Raw genomic sequence first — 14813 nt, 5'->3', positions numbered from 1 at the left:
AGACAACAGACTTAAAATTCAAACAAAAGATGTTTATTAACTTAAATGTCAGGATGATTGAAGGCCTTACTTGTCCTATGGCAAGGTGGGATTTCCTTACCCGAACAAAACTAAGGATAGTCTGAATTAAAGAGTTCAACGTAAGTCTGTCTGTCTGCAAAACCTATGCTTGGCCTTGCAATTAAAGATGTGTAGGGATGTCAAAGTAAAAAGAACCGGTGTTCAACACAAAGTTCTGAGCTGCTTCCAGCTCTCAGCTTCTTCTTCAGCTCCCTTCCGCAATTTCAAGAAAGTTCCCCAAAAAAGTCTTAGAATTACCTTTCCTTCCACTCAAGGTAATACAGTGTTACACAATCCTCAGGGTTCCATTCCCTGAGTTCCAAGCAATACAGTTAAAAGTGAAATAGTCTTGAAGCTTTGCCCCAAGACAACAGGAGTAATGTCTCACATCTCAGGGCTCCCTTCCCCAAGACTTCAACTCTGCCGGTTATAGTTATTTCAACCTTTCAAACAACAAGGTTAACACAATTTAAGGTCAGCTTGGCTTGGATTCATGGATTGCCTCATACATTCACTGGCAGCACCCCTTTTTAGTATTGTTCGACAATGTCCATAGTTCAGGGCTCTCTGGTCTAGGCGAAGCTGGCGGACCACATGGTTTACCGACCACAGATCGCGCAACCAGGATCCCTCTCCTTGTGGCCTCTTGGCTTTATGTATAATATTCACATTTCTTTGGCTTCTCCTTGGTATTCCCCCTGCCTCTGTCAGAGTATGTGACATACCTTTTGCCAGTCTTTGGCCTTGTCGCACTTCAATTGTTCATAAAACTCACTTTGTGGTGGTCTTACTTCTGTCCCACCTTTTATGGTACTCTTTCATACTGGTGTAGTGTCTTAAAGGTTTTTGTTACTTGGGCACTTTCCCTTTGATAGTCTTATCACTCGCTTTGCCCATAAAGCTTCCTTTAGTTTTATACTCCACAAGCTTAATTGCGTGATATCACTCTGTTCAGTGTTTATCGGAAATGCAATATGCTCGGTGGTTAAGTTTAATTCAATTTGTTGTGTAATAAATGTTCAATATGCTTACATTTCAATTTCCCATTTGGTTTGTATTCAATATGCATCTAGAAGCTTTAATTGTACGCTTTCCTTTTATTCGGTAAGGTATTGGTGCTTCACCACCCGCTAGGAAAGCCACCGGCTCCTGAGTGCCACTACTGACACCGTTCTGCGGCAATGTTGCCCGGCAGCTTCTGCTCTCTTCCAGCTTTGCAGGTAGGTGGGCACACTGGTACGGGCCCTGCTCGCATTCAGGGGCTCGTCTCGGCCCCCATGAGTACTCCACTGCCTCCAACTGGACACAGATAGCGTCCCGCTCCCTCCAACACTTCCGCAATTCCTGCTGCACGTCTCTCAGAGGCTCCTGCTTCTGCACACTGGACTTCGGGACGGCGTCCTGGCTATCCCGCAGGTCCCACCATGGCTTCTTCTTCCAAACACGGGGTTTCCTCTTGTTCTCCTTCCCACAGGTCTTCCTGTCTCCCTCTTGGCTGCACATGCTGTCTGTTTGTATACACCTGTAACCTTTTAACAGATTGCAGGTGTGCTCTTCCAATTGGGCTTGCCCGACCATGGTTCAGAGGACATGCCTGACATTCACTACCGTTTACAGGCATCTTCTTCGTCCCATTACTGAAGTAGTGAAAAGCCTGTTGTGCATTACTCTGTCTCCTCTTCCTCATCTCAGTACTGTCAAGTGTCATTTGTGGGGAAATGATGGGAGTTGGCTTATAATAGCCCATAAAGTCTGCTTATTGGAAGCACTCCTAAGAGAATTGCTATGGGGCACGATCTGACACAAACTAGCACTTAGTACGCTTTATTTGCCCTATAAGGAAGGGGGAACACAGCTGCCAGACCTGGAGAAATATTACTTGGCAGCGCAATTAAGCTTTATAGCTAAATGGCTCTGAGATGAGGCAGCCTCGGAAACAGTGCCGATACAGAGTCTGGTGGCCCTGGCACACTTGAAGGAAATAGTATGGTTAACTCTGAAGAATCTGGGTGTGATGCCCATGCTTGTGACACTGGGGCGGCAGGTTTGACAAAGGGCCCTGATGATATTGAAGCTTGGGCGCCCCTACTCACCCTAAGTCCCAATAGCAGTTGATTTATGTAAAGGGTAAGGCGGACCTGGCGGTAGTGAGACACTAGGAAAGATGGGACATTTACACCTGTGGAGACATGTATGAGGAGGGTGTTTTCAGGGAGTTCATATCCTTAATTCGAGGGGATTGGGTCCTCCGACGTAGTCCATATCTATGACATGTAATCACCACAGCTGTGCTGCTTCGGAAACTTTTTTCCTGGCGTCTGCGTCCTGCGTCGATGACGTCGATGCGTCGTCGTCGAGGACCTCCTCCGACGTCATCCGATGTGATAAGTAGGACGCACGACGCCCGTAGCCTCAGTTCCGTTTTTTCCGCGAACGTGTTGCTTTGTGTTTCTCGGTTAAACGCCTCGACTCTTTGGAGTTCTGTTCTTCTCGGTTCTTCGAACCTGTTCTTTTTGTGAAAATCCTTCGTGTGAAGATGTCTTCTACTTCGTCTTCGACCCCGCGTCCGGGCTTCAAGAAGTGCGGGGAGTGTGGGTCCAAGATGTCGGTGACGGACTCGCACGACGCCTGCCTCTGGTGCCTCGGGGAGGCACACGACACGGATGACTGTATCGACTGCCAGTCGCTCACGTCCAAAGCCTTACGCGAACGTAAGAAGAAGTTGTCGGTAGGTCGGGTGTCCAAGCCCCGGAAGTCGAAGTCTGCGGGGCTTTCGACGGGTGATTCGAGGGGTGACTCTCAGCGTCATCGTCGGAAGTCTCGTGGGTCTCCTTCTATGAGTCGGTCTCGCCACTCCTCAGCCTCTTCGAGGCATTCTCGGAAGCGCCGATACCGGTCGTCTTCCAGGTCCTCTTCGGAGGACTCTGCCCGGCACGTCGCTTACCCCACCAGCCGTGCGACGCCGGAGGAATGGGCTTCCTTCGGGAAGAAAATGCTGGCGATTCTTGAGTCGCAGGGTACTAAGCCGTCCGCGCCCGCGAGTGGGGTCGGCCGTGAGAGGTCGAGAGACACCGCTCGCAAGAGTGGTCCGCACGAGTCACGGGAGAGGTCCCGTTCAGACAAGGAGACTCGTTCTCGACGTACCCGTTCCAGGTCCCGGTCCTCAACGCGTTCGAGACTGTGTGCACCTGTGAGGTCTTCGAGGAAGACATCGACGTCTGAGGCGTCGAGGGCGTCGACAGGCTTTCTCGAGGCTCCGGCTCCGAGGAAGTCGTCGAAGCTGTCGACGCTCAGGTCGTCGAGGGACACGCTCGGGGCTCTGGCTTCGAGGGCTGTGTCGACGCCGCCGATGCTGGAGGCGCTGCATCTGACGTCGACGCCGATTTCCTCGACGTCGACGCCGATCCTCTCGGCGCCGATGCCGGTTCTCTCGGCGCCGATTCGCTCGACGCCATCGACGCCTTTCGTGTCGGAGGTACCCCGTGGCGCGGGCGAATCCCCTAGGAAGGCTCTGGTTAAGAGCAAGCACTCTCGGGTGCCTTCTTTTCGCCACCTGGAGTATATTTCAGAGGCGGATGAGGATTCTGATGGCCTGGTTCCTAGTCAGGTTCCAGATGAAATTGTCTCAGGCCATAGTCAGTTTGACGATTTGAGACAGTCACTGCATGATGCCAGTGGACTGGACACCTCTCCGGAGGTGGAGTTTTGTAGGCCTGCGCCTGGCTCTCATGCCGATTCCTCGTACCGGCGCCTTATGGCTAGGGTTTCTGAGTACTTGGGATGGTCTGCTCCCCCAGGGGAGTTTGTGCAGGATGATCTGACGGACATCCTTGATGTTGGTCCTCCAACTGACCGGGTACTGCCCTTCCATATGGCTTTACAGAGAAGGGTGGCGGCGGCTTGGACTGCTCCGGAGAGTCTCCCGGCGGTGGGCAGATCCTTGTCGCAAAAATATCGTCCAGCCAGTAGCGACCCCTGCTACTTGACCAGGCACCCCACTCCGGAGAGTTTGGTGGTGCAGGCGGCCACGGCCCCGGCAAAGCAGGCGTCGTACCCTACCATCCCTCCTGATAGGGACGACAAACGTTTTGATGGCTGGGCGAAGAAAGTGTTTTCTTCTGGTGGTATGGCGCTTCAGGCGGCCAACTCCATTTGTGCCTTGTCTCGTTTCACGCACACTCTGTGGAACTGTGTTGCGTTAGCGGCTGAACATATTCCCGAAGGGGACGAACGGGATGGTTTCCTTGCTATGGTCCAGGATGGTAAGGATGCCATGTGTGAGTCCGTTCAGTCGGGTTTGGACTTAGCTAAATGCGTCAGTAGGTCCATGGCGGCGAGCACCGTGATACGCAGGTTTGCGTGGTTGGGGAAGTCGGGGTTTGCTCCTGATGTGCAGTCCCGGCTCCTCAACATGCCCTTTGACGGTGAACACCTTTTTGGCAGCAAGGCTGATGAGAGCCTTGAGAGGTTGCAGACCTCGAAAGCTGCAGCGAAGTCGTTGGGCGCTGCAGTTCGCCAACCTCTGCCTTTTCGTCCTAGGGGACAGCAGTGGAGGGGTGGTTCCTTTCGCTATTACTCGCCCTTCAGTAAAGCGAGAGGAGCTGGCAGTCAAAGGGGCCTACGCAGGGGTACCAGAGGTGGACGACAGGGTACCCGTGGTGCCAAGGCCGCTCGGGCAGTTGCCTCTTTGCCCTCAGGTAACGCCGCAGCCGCTCCCACTCAGTCATGAGGCCATGTCCCATGGTTCGCCGGTTGGGGGAAGGCTGATGCAGCATCTTGTAGAGTGGCAAGCCATTACTTCAGATGTGTGGGTTCTGGAGATCATAACCCACGGCTACTGTCTTCCTTTTCGGCACAGGCCTCGCGACAATCCACCGGGGAACCTATCTTTGCAGAGTCCGGATCCGCTCCTTGCGCAGGAAATTCAAGCCCTGCTGGAGAAAGGCGCCATAGAACTGGTGCCTGTAGCGGAGAGGAACAAGGGATGGTATTCCCCTTATTTTTTGATTTCGAAGAAAGACGGGGGATTGAGACCCATCATGGACTTGCGTGGTTTGAACAAACTCCTCAGGAAGGACAAGTTCAAGATGGTAACTCTCTCTCAAGTCCTCCAGGCCCTTCAGCTTCAGGACTGGTTGGTGTCCCTCGACCTCAAGGATGCTTACTTCCATATGCCGATCCATCCCAAGCACAAGAAGTACCTGAGGTTCGCGGTTGGCGACTCGCACTTTCAGTTTCGGGTCCTGCTGTTCGGATTGACCTCCGCCCCGAGGGTTTTCACCAAGCTCATGGTGGTGGTGGCAGCGCATCTCAGGCAAGGGGGGATTCACGTCTACCCCTACCTGGACGATTGGTTGATCAGGGGGAGCTCTCCCGAGCAAGTCCTGGATCATCTGTCCGTCACCTGCCACTCCCTTCACAGGCTGGGCTTCTCCCTCAATTTAAAGAAGTCCCATTTGACGCCAACACAGCGGCTCCAGTACATCAGAGCAGTGCTCGACACTTTCCTGGGGCAGTGTTTTCCTCCCCAGATGAGGGCTCTTCACATTCAGCAGATGGTGCACAAGTTTCAGCATGCCCAGACGCTCCCAGCGTTCGAGTTCTTGAGGTTGCTCGGCCTCATGGCATCCTGCATTCTTCTGGTGCCAGAGGCTCGCCTGCGGATGAGATCTTTGCAGTGGGGACTCAAAACGCAATGGTCGCAGTCCTCCGGCAGGATGTCGGACTCGGTTCAGGTGCCGCCCTCGGTCGCCCGGGACCTTCTGTGGTGGGCCGTCGAAGGCAACTTGATGAAGGGGGCTCCATTTTGGCTTCCCTGGCCGGAGGTGACGATCGTGACGGATGCATCCCTCACGGGATGGGGAGCTCATGCCAACGGGCTGACAGTCAGCGGTCGTTGGTCTCTGTCGGAGTCCAGACTCCATATCAATGTGTTGGAGCTGAGGGCCGTCAGGCTAGCCCTGAAGGCTTTTCTGCCGACTGTGCGAGGAAAGAATGTCCTGATCCTGACGGACAACACAGTGGCCATGCACTACCTCAACAAAAAGGGGGGGGCAGGGTCACTTCCTCTGTGCAGGGAGGCGATGCAGCTCGAGTTCTGGGCCATCCAGCAGGAAGTTTCGATCTCGGCAGTTCATCTGGCCGGAGACGAAAACGTGACGGCGGACGCTCTGAGCAGGCAGAGCGCGATCTCTCACGAGTGGGAGTTGGCTCAGGAGATTCTCCTGGAGATCTTCGCCCTTTGGGGGACCCCTCAAGTGGATCTCTTCGCCTCCAGTGTCAACCGAAAGTGCGAAAGGTTTTGCTCGCGGGAATTTCCTCCAAAAGGAGCCTTAGGAGACGCGTTCGTGGTGGAGTGGTCATTCCCGCTGCTGTACGCGTTTCCTCCAGTCCCCGTCATCCCGCAAGTGCTGCGGAGGTTACGGAAGTTCGGTTCCCGGATGATCCTCATTGCTCCGGCGTGGGCTCGGAGGACGTGGTTCCCGGACCTTCTCGACTTGTCCATCTGCCCTCCACGTCGTCTTCCCTACCGAGACGATCTGCTCTCACGGGAGGGGGGGTCAGGTTCTCCATCCAGAGGTCCGATCCCTCAACCTTCACGCTTGGCTTCTGAAAGGTTGAGGTATAAGGATTGGGACCTCCCTGAAGACGTGATGGAGGTGTTGCTTTCGGCCCGAAGGCCAGCAACAAAGTCTCTGTACCGTTGCCGTTGGCGTAAGTTTTGCGACTGGTGCAGGGTTCAGAATGTGGATCCTTTTGCATGTGACATCCCCATGGTTCTGTCCTTTTTACTTTCTTTGGCCCACAGGGGCTTGCAAGTGGGTACCATTAAAGGTTACCTGGCGGCGCTGTCCATCTTTAAGCGCTCGTCTGAAGAGTGTTCTTACTTTAAAATCCCTTTAATTTCACAGTTTCTGAAAGGGCTCACTAATGTGTTCCCTCCGTCACCTTTCCTGGTGCCCGGTTGGGATTTAAACCTTGTTCTTAAGTATCTTATGCGTGCTCCGTTTGAGCCTTTACATTCTTGCCCTTTGAGGCTGTTAACTCTGAAAACTGTGTTTTTCGTTGCGGTTACTTCCGCTCGCAGAGTGAGTGAGTTAAAGGCACTTTCAGTTAAGCCACCCTTCACTGTATTTCACAAGGACAGGGTTGTCCTTAGAGTTCGTCCTTCTTTTCTTCGAAGGTAGTGACGGAATTTCATTTGGCCCAGAAGGTTGTTCTTCCGGCATTCTATCCTCCTCTGCATCCTGTTAAGGAAGAGGAGAGGCTCCATAGGCTTGATCCTAGGAGAGCTTTAAGCTTTTATGTTTCACGCATGTCCCGGGTCAGAGTGGACGATCAACTCTTTATTGGTTACGCTGGAAAGCGTTTGGGGAAAGCTGTGACGAAACAGAATTTGTCTCACTGGATTATTTTAGCCATCTCGGAGTGTTACCGCTTGGCGGGTAGGGACCCACCGGCTGGCTTGCGGGCCCATTCTACCAGGGGTGTGGCTGCATCTACTGCCCTGCAGAGGGGTGTTCCTATTAGCAACATCTGTGATGCAGCCACCTGGGCTTCAGTACATACATTTGTACGTCACTATTCCCTCGATTCCATCCGAGGGCAGGATCTGGCCTTTGGCAAGGCGGTCCTTTGCTCTGCTATTTGATTGGCTATTCTAAATTTTGATTCTAAATTCTTTCCCTCCTCCTTGCTCTGGTACTCCTTTGGGAGTCTGTCATAGATATGGAATACATCGGAGGACCCAATCCCCTCGAAGAACAAGTTACTTTCTTACCTGGTAACGTTCTTTCGATGGGATGGTCCGACGACGTATTCCATATCGCTCCCGCCCTGCCTTCCCCGCTGCAGAATTCCTTTTGCGATTGCAGCTTACGTTCCGCAAGGCTTTGTGTCTGACTGGCAGTTGACTAATGTCACACGTTCTGGGGGAAAAAACTACAACTGAGGCTACGGGCGTCGTGCGTCCTACTTATCACATCGGATGACGTCGGAGGAGGTCCTCGACGACGGCGCATCGACGCAGGACGCAGACGCCAGGAAAACAGTTTCCGAAGCAGCACAGCTGTGGTGATTACATGTCATAGATATGGAATACGTCGTCGGACCATCCCATCGAAAGAACGTTACCAGGTAAGAAAGTAACTAGTTCTTCAGAAGGCGGGGCTGCCCAAAGGGCAGTTTTTGTTGTACCAGAGAGTTAGAAAAGGGGCGAGAGGGAGGTGGGCAGAATGGCCTGAGGAACCCGAGATCAACCCCTTGCTGACCCAAATGTATAACCTGGGTGATGGCTGGAAACCAGTGTCCAGATTATATAGCCCACTTATAGATAGACCCAACCCCAGGAGTACAGCACTGAAAGGCGCTGGGAGGCGGACTTGAGGGGAGACATAACAGACAGGGAGTGGGAGCGAATATTGTCATAACCTCGCGAGGTGTCCAGGAATACCTGCTTCAGATTGATCCAGATGAATGTATAATACTGCACCTACATCACACCATGCAGGATAGCCAAATTTAACAGTAGCACGCAACAAATCCCTGTGCCCCTGGTGTGATGTAGCAGAAGCAGGGCTAATGCATATGTTCTGGGGATGTGTACACATACGATTCTGGGCACAAATTGAACAAGCCTGCAGAAGAGCAGGGATTGTGAGATATGAATGGACCCGGAAAGAATGCTTGCTGGGAGCTTACCCCAAAGTTATTAAATTTAAACAAGTGGTGAAATTCATGGACATGGCATGTATACTAGCTAAAAGATCTATAGCAATGGCCTGGAAATCGGCCAGGCACCGGCAATACGCACGCTGGTACAAGGAATTTGAACGGTGGGCAGAGGCAGAGTCCAGTATATGGGGTAGGATGGTTGCTAGGTCAGGGGAAGATGCAAGTGTTCATTATGAGGCATGGAAAATGCTAGTCTGGGACATGTTCCATCCCTCTGATGACAAACCCCCATGAACAATCGTATGCTATTCGTAAGCCAGCTGCCGTTTGTTGTAATAAAAGGACAATTTGCCATGGGTGTTGCCTTGGGTGCAGAGCCCCCACAAGAGACATCAAGTCCCCCACACAATCCCCCTGATCATCTGCAAAAGAAAACGAACAAATGGATAAAACATGTTGCCTGGTATGTGAAGAAAGTTTGTGTTTGTTGTTGTGTTAATTTGTAAGTGTCAAAATGAATAATATGCATACAAATGAATCATATTGCAAAAATGGAAACATCCGATACCTGTGTAAATGTCTATATATAAATGCCAATAAAAACATTTTAAAATAAATAATAGCCCATAAAGGTCGGCGGAGGGTTAGTTTGGTCGTCAATGGGAAAAGGGGGATACCATGCCTCGCCTGAGGGCACCCCACTCCCTATCCTCAAGGACCCTCCACCCAGGTGATCCTCCTTCGCTTCTTCATACCCAGGGTCAGGATCCAAAAGCGATGGCCTTTCCATGGCAACCGGCAAAGATGATCCAAGGGGAGTAGGAGTGAGAATACCCTCAGGTTTCTCACAGCTATTACATGGTTAGGTGATTAGGCCATCTTTGGATCATTAATGCAAGGTTTAGAGTTATTAGGTTGAGATGATAGATAGGCTTTTCACACAGACTTTGGAACAATTGTAATTTGAATTGGGATTAGTGTGTATGTGTTCGTAGATGTACATTTAGGATGTAATTGATGAGATTTTTTTTAATATAGGGATTATTTCTTAAATCTTCTGATTTATTGAATGCATTTATCTTAACAATGAAGACAATAATGCTGTATGTATATCTGATTAACCTATGTAACTATCCCGTGTGTTTGTGTTTGATTGATTTGGACAGTTTGTCCGAAAAACATTGACATTATTTTGAAGATGAAAAATGCTATATGTAAAACTTGCCTTATGAACACCTATTTTAGAGTTGAGGACGTGAGAATCTAGTAGGCTTTGCCTTGGTCTTATTTGTTTTAATCCGTGCATCAGTTAAGGAGTGGAGACTTGTTCAGAATTATTGTTAATTGGTGGGGTAAAAATAATATATCTTTTTGTTAATCGAATGAGTAGTATGACGGTTCCTGGTGCATGCTGACGTACTGTTCTGTTTTTAAGCTCAAATACGCTTGTTTGTGCTTATTAGCTAGCACAGTGGCATTGTCGAAGAATGATTAACGACTTTGAGAAAAGGAGCAGCCTTGTGAGCTGGATTCAAACCTCTGTATCGGTAATCTTGTTTCTTATTCTGTTAGGTGCCAGCAGCACAGCTGTTCTGCCTGATCTTTTGAAGCAACCTCTTTTTATTCCGCTGATGTGGAAAACCTAATTTCCATTTTATTCAGTGGTGAAATCAAACACACCATTGAAACCTATGGGAGGAGGGATTCCATGGGCCTTGCTGGAGGCAGGATTCAGGGAGGGTGAGGGAAGTGCCTGTGAACTTTCACCTATGCTTCCTGCTGCTGCACGGTCTGAGAACAGGAGACGTGGTACATGGCTGTTTGTGCATGCTGTGTACGTGAGGGAGGGAGAATTTTGTTGTGTCCGGAGTGTGTTTTTACATGCATACGTGGTTTGTGCACGGGGAGGTGGGGTGAAGTATGTACATGCATGCATGCATGCGTGTGTGTGTGTGTGTGTGTGTGTGCGTGCGGGGTGGGGTGGAATGTTGTTTAGTGTAAACAATACAGACTTGGGCAATGCAATCACAAGTGTTCTTGCAGGGGCAAATACTGGCTTGTTGGGTGAGGGGGGGGCATTAGAGAAGTGTGCCTACGTAATACTGGCATTATTTTATTTCTGCCTATACTGTATATCAAAAGAACTTTCCAGACAACAGCAAAGCATCTATTTTTTCTACATCTGTACTGCATGTTTATTCCTGTGAAGTTACCCGTTTGTAATTGCCCGCGTTGTTTTCCTCTAACGTGCCCTTCAGTGGAAGACTTTGAACCCTAGCAAGGACAGTAATGAATAACGCGTTACATGCAATAACTTGGACTTACTCTTGAATTACTCCTAAAAAGACAACGAAACGATAGGAGTTAATATCCATGACATATTTGCAAAGCGAGTGGGTTTTTTAAGATTACGTCCACCTTGATTCAGACAGACTGCTGCTATATGGAACAGAAAAATTCATGTATTTGGCACCTTATAGTGAAATGGATGGGTGTGATATACAAGCATCTTGCATGTCATGTATTTCATGAGTCTAGGAATTTAATGACAAAAACCTTGTAATAGGTGGGTCAAGTGGTGGCTGTGGGGCTGGCTCACCTCGGATATTGCCTCACTGGGATATTCTTTTTTTTTAAATTATTTGTTTTGGTAATGCAGTAACCTTTACAAAAAAAACACATATTAATAAGAAAAACAGTTAGATAAACATTCTAAATTCACATCAAATTTAGCATACAGAAAAAAAAACTAAGAAAATGCACATTTTAAATGTTAAAACAAGTACAAAAAACATAAAACCGTTCATAAAACTGTATAGCTGATAGTACCCGATCTTTTGGGCCCGACATTGGTACAATTCATTCATTTCCCAGTGGGGATCTACCAGATATCCCCATCACAATCCACAATTTAGCTTAAGGAAGCGAAGAACTGCTAATTGAAGGCTGACTCGCTTCCCATGTAACATCTCCTGTCAGAGAGCTTTAAGATCAACACATTCAGTATTTGGTACAAATTCAGAAAAGCATTTAATACGTTCTTGTCTTAAACTAACACATTCAGTTAAAATATGTTCCAGAGTTTCCTTGTGGGCCTCATTTTTACAGAATCTGCATTGATGAAGAGCATCAGGATCACCTGACCTAATGTTTAGTATCACACCTGTTCCTAATACATTAAACCTGAATCTCATGTATGCTTGTTTCCACACCTTACCCGGGAATTTAAGTAGATAAGATTCGGTGACACCCAATTTTTTATTGGATACCAATTGGCAATAGTTTCTTATCCAAAACTTCAGTAACCGTATTATTCCAATCACAATGCTGAAGTTAGCTCTTAACCTTCATTGGATTTAAAATCAAAGATCTCTGGAGACCCCAACTTTACCGAGAAAATCCATTGCCTCCAATTCCTCCAGAACAGTAGATACTGCATTACCATTGACAAGCCCCCTGCTGATGATTCCATACAAGTTGTTGTCATTACCCACCAGCAATTTCCTATATATTGAGACATGGTGCCACTCAACTGTGCAAGATAAGGAAAATAACCCCAATTCATACCGTATAGCAGCGGCTGGGACGTATAGCAGCGGCTGGGACGTATTTTGGTACACACCAAACCATAGATCTTAGAAAACGGGCCTCATTTTAACAATTTCCTTCCTGCACCAGAGCAGCGCAAATAACAGCCCATAACTAAACTGAGCAACGGTTTTGTGCTTATACATATGAAGGCACGGTAAAAGGGAGAACTTCCCATACTTGTTGTCTATTTTACGCAGCTGAGCAATCGGGGGGCTGATTTTCTTGTCTAGATAATTACGAAAGTTGGCCTTTTTTGTGTCCTCAAAGATGGGATAGCCAAGGTAAAGGCATGGCACACTGTTAATTTCACATGGTCCAGAAACCATGTAGACCTGACCGGGCTTTTCCTGTGACTTAAACGTAATAGAACGGTTTTGGTTTGATTAATTATTAAAGAATTGGCCTGAGTATAGTTCTTAAAAGAGACCAATAAGCGCTGCAGACCAATAGGTGTATGATCATACAAAATGATATTGTCCACATACGCTGTCCAGACAACCTTAACGCCTTCTATTTTTGGTACTGCTCCTTCCAAAAGGGGGCCCACATCTGAAATATACAAATTAAAAACAGTGGGGGCAAAAATGCAGCCCTGTCTCGGGCCATTGCCAGCCTTAATTTCCTCTGACAATGATCCATCGGTGCTCAATTGCACCCTTATTTTTGAGTCTACATGAAGATAATAGAGGATCGAAAGCAATGGCGCGGGCATACCCATTGCATACAATTTGCCCCCCAGTGTGGTTCTGTTGACTAAGTCAAATGAAGACGTCAGGTCGATTGACGCCAAGTATATATGGGTACTTCCCACAATCCGGATCTGTTGCTGCATGATATTTATCAGAAGCCCGCCGGCATCCGTGCCCACATACTTTCTGAACCCAAATTGAAAGGGGGAAAGGGTCCTATGAGCCTCCATCCAGTTCTGTATGTACTCCAAGATTAAGGAAGCAAACGTTTTGTAGTCAGCATCCAGCAGAGCGATAGGCCTATAGCTGGAGGGAATAGACCTATCGCCCTTTTTATAGATGTGGACTACATATGAAAAACCCTGGTAAATAAAAATATCTTTAAATAAGAAAAACAAAATTCTTGCCCACAAGACTGGATTTTCCTTAAAGACTGTATTTGCAAGCAGGTTTGGGCCCGGAGCCCGGGTGTCGTGAAGCGTCGTCTACGTCCTTTCTGGTCCTCCTGGTCCCTGACTCGCAGAGGATTGCATGCAGTATTCCTTCCAACATGGCCGCTCGGAACGGAACGCTCCAGATCAGTCTGTGCGTTCCACGTTGCTCATCCTACAAGAGAGACCCGCCCCCGCGGCCCTGCGTGTCTCAACGCTACCGCTACCTGTAGTCGGACGTGCTTTGCCGGAGTTCGATCGGGGCTCTCGCTTGATTCCTTGTTCCCAGCTCCTTGATTCCCTGTCCTATTCCTACCCTCTCCAATCTCCTGGAAAACCTTCTGCGCTCAAGTCACGGTCCTCCGTGCCTCCGAGCGTAACTTGTTTGCTTCCTGTTGTTACCCTGGACTTTCTGAACGCTCCTGGAAACTGAACCGCTATCCTCACGCTGGACGCCGAAGATCAGCGTTCGGATCTATATAAATCCCGGACCGTAAAAAGGAAGAAATCCCAGAAGGTCGCAAGTACTCAACAAAAACAGGTGAGACGGGGAGAGACTTGTGACAGATTGAGACACCATAAAAACGATACAGAGATGGAAGCCGCCATTCAAGACCTCATGCGAGGCATGCAGGAGTTAACAATAGAGGTACAGAACCTCAAGGCAGAGAACGCTGCGCTAAAGCAGTTTGTTCTATCACGTGATTCAGCGACAAAAGAAAGTGTGTTGGGAGGAATAGTGGACAACTATGACAGTTCTTCCAAGACTCTCCGTGCCTTCCTTGATTCGTGTCTAGTTCACTTCACCTTCAAGCCCTACTATTTCTCCACTCCTAGAGCAAAGGTGGGTTTTATGATCTCACACCTCACTCGAAATGCATTGACTTGGGCAACCTTCCAAGACAGAATCCTACCCCATCCTGGCATTAGTTGACTGCAGGGCCATGGGCGTATTTCTAGATCAAGATTGGGTCACTGCTCACAACATTCCACATGAAAGCCGAGTAACAGTGCAACCAGTAGAGGCCATTGATGGAAGGCTAAAGAGATTCTACTTTCTGTTAATCACCATCAAGAGAGGATGAAATTTGACCTCAAATCAGCCCATTATCTGATGGTTCTCGGAATGCCCTGGCTACAAAGGCACAATCCTTACATCAATTGGGCAGCCGGCTCACTGTTTCTTGGATCTGAATATTGTATGGCTCACTGCCTATACCTGGATACCGTACCGAAGCCTTCTGAAGACTTTCAAGAGAACCAACAAAGTCCAGTCACCGTTTCTAACATCATCCAGATTACCAGAGCCTACCAAGCCTTTTCTGATGTCTTTTCGACCGCTATAGTTCAAGCTCTACCTCCTCACAGA

General features: G+C 48.8%; 1 protein-coding gene across 16 annotated transcripts in view; it reads left to right on the top strand.

Moving 5' to 3' along the window:
- The window catches only part of EPB41L2 (erythrocyte membrane protein band 4.1 like 2), a 1866207-nt gene that overhangs the window by 176330 nt on the left and 1675064 nt on the right, over window positions 1-14813 (top strand). For 5 of the 16 annotated variants that reach the window (XM_069607398.1, XM_069607397.1, XM_069607394.1 and 2 more), the window contains one exon: window positions 1170-1280. The exons of the other annotated variants lie outside the window; for them this stretch is intronic. The gene's annotated coding sequence lies outside the window, so the exon portion shown is untranslated. The remainder of the gene's footprint in view (window positions 1-1169; window positions 1281-14813) is intronic. 16 annotated transcript variants of the gene reach the window in all.

Source organism: Ambystoma mexicanum, chromosome 4q (assembly GCF_040938575.1).
Source record: "Ambystoma mexicanum isolate Mex_15411 chromosome 4q, UKY_AmexF1_1, whole genome shotgun sequence".
Classification (NCBI taxonomy): Eukaryota; Metazoa; Chordata; class Amphibia; order Caudata; family Ambystomatidae; genus Ambystoma; species Ambystoma mexicanum.
This window is presented reverse-complemented; position numbering and strand designations above follow the sequence as displayed.